The 2,431-nt window shown below is 38.3% G+C and overlaps 1 pseudogene; it reads left to right on the top strand.

Moving 5' to 3' along the window:
• The first annotated feature begins 1,641 nt into the window (after positions 1-1,641).
• LOC141515356 (calcineurin B homologous protein 1 pseudogene) lies at positions 1,642-2,231 on the top strand (annotated as a pseudogene).
• Positions 2,232-2,431: the final 200 nt, after the last annotated feature.

Below are 2,431 nucleotides of genomic sequence, written 5' to 3'. Positions count from 1 at the left end.
TCTCATCCTTCTGTGCTCCCAATCATCAACACTTGAAAGGTCAGAATAAACCTTGATTATCCTTTCCATTTCATCCACTTCATAAAAGCAATTATTAATTCATATCTATTTTATTACTCTGCTTCTAAATGAGCATATATACTTCCTCAGCTCCTTAAAAATAACAAACCCTTCTCATTTTACCAAATTCTTGTTCAAGATTTTTTTCAAGATTCAAGATTTTTAAAAAGTTCTTAATAGAAGACTTTCTTCATTTGCTGGAAACCTTTTCTAGATATTACATTAATTTCACAGAATCATACATTTAGAATTAAAAGCATCTTAGACATAGGACCATAATTTCTAACTGGCACACCAGAATGAGAGTGCAGCCCAGTCCATCAGCAGGCCTCACAGACCTGGTCCCAGGGGCACAGAAGGAGGTCTAGGAAGCCACCCAGAAGCTGCTGCCAGAGTACTCAGCCTAAAAACAATAACAGTAAGGGGGTTGTTAAGTAGTTCAGGGAAGATTGTGAGATCTCTCCACTATCCTTCAGGAAGCACTGCTGCTTTGTCCATGCTCAGATCCAGCTTTCACTTTAGGACCACAGGTCCAGCAAATGAAGCTATATTGCCATAGAGGATCAGGGATTCCTCTCATGATTCCAGGTCAGGAGAGCAGACATAGTGTCTAATAAGACCTTGGGGAAATTGAGGTCCCTTGGGGAGGTGTCTGCAAAAACCCTCAAAACCTTGGGACAATTCAGAGACTAGAAAAATGAGCAAAGAATAGAAGGAAAAAAACTGAAAAAAGACAATTACTTCGGTCCTGTGGAGGATCAAATTACACAGAAGATAATGAGATCAAAGTATCTGTATCCAAAACCTCCAAGAAAAATATTAATTGATTTATGACTATGGAAGAGCTCAAAAGAGATTTTAAAATTCAAGTAAGGGATATAGAGGAAAAATTGGGAAAAGAAATGAGAACAAAGCAAGAAAATCATGTAAAACAAGTCAGCAGCTTGATGGAGGAAATACAAAAAATACTGAAAAAAATAACATCTTAAAAATCAGTTTGGGTCAAATGGAAAAAGAAATTCAAAAAACCAATGAGGAGACAAATAATTTAAAAAGCATAATTGGCCAGAAGAAAAAGGAGATACAAAATCTCTCTTGAAGAAACTAATTTCTTCAAATGTAGAATGGAACTAAGGGAAGTTGATGACTCTCAAGAAACAATAAAACTAAAGCAAAGGAATGAAAAATTAGAAGAAAATGTGAAATATCTCATTAGAAAAATAACTGACCTGGTAAACAATTCCAGAAGAGATAATTTAAAAATTATTGAGCTACCTGAAAGTCATGACTGGGAAAAGAGCTTATACTTCATTTTTTTCAAGAAACTTTTCAGGAAAATTGTCCTGATATCCTAAAAGTAAAGGGTAAAATAGGATCTGAAAGAATCTACCAATCACCTCCTGAACGAGATTCCAAAATGAAAACTGCCAGGAATCTTATAGCCAAATTTTAGAACTGCCAAGTCACAGTGAAAATATTACAAGAAGTCCCTTCCTGACCCCTATACCTTCCTTCCCTCTCCCGCCACCCCTTCCCTTCTGCTGCCGCTGCCTCTTCAGGAGGAGTTTGTCTGTCTCAGGAATGGGTTCTCAGGTCTCCATGTTATCATTGTGGGATGAGGAACTCTAGAAGATAAAAAAAAAGACCTGCTTTTCCCACAGTCAAATCACTCGTCTCTGCAGTCAGTTTACTGCCTGGACAAAAGAGAGAATGGTACTCTCAGCTGGGAAGACTTCCAGTGAATTCCAGAGCTTGCCATCACCCCCCTGAGGTATCAGATCATCAATGCCTTCTTTTCTGAGGGAGAGGACCAGGTAAACTTCCATGGATTTATGAGAACTCTGGCTCACTTCTGACGAATGGAAGATAATGAGAAAAGCAATGATGTAAATGGACCAGAACTACTCAACAGCCAGAGCAATAAACTGTACTTTTCTTTTCCATTGTATGACTTGGATAAAGATGACAAGGTTTCCAGAGATGAATTGTTATAGGTACTATGCAGAATGGTTGGAGTGTATATTTCAGATGTACAACTGGGTAGCATCGCAGTTAGGACAATCCAAGAAGCTGACCAAGATGTGGACAGTGTCATATCTTTCACAGTGTGTGTCAAGGTTTTGGAGAAGGTGAATGTAGAGCAGAAGATGAGCATCTGGTTTCCTCACTGATATTTTGGGAACAAATTGTTCCTGTTGTATTTAAGAAGCAGAATGTGAGATTTTCCCAATCTCCCTTTTAAAGCCCCCTTCTTTTCCCAAGTGCTACTGCTGTTGCATGACAAAACCTGTCCTGCTTGTGCCAGCACATACTTGCTTATTTGTATCAGAAAATTGATCAAGGTGTACATGGGATTCTTTGGGAAGATACA

Source organism: Macrotis lagotis, chromosome 1 (genome assembly GCF_037893015.1).
Source record: "Macrotis lagotis isolate mMagLag1 chromosome 1, bilby.v1.9.chrom.fasta, whole genome shotgun sequence".
Classification (NCBI taxonomy): Eukaryota; Metazoa; Chordata; class Mammalia; order Peramelemorphia; family Peramelidae; genus Macrotis; species Macrotis lagotis.
The sequence above is the reverse complement of the archived record's forward strand: the minus strand, read 5'-3'. Positions and strand labels throughout refer to the sequence as shown.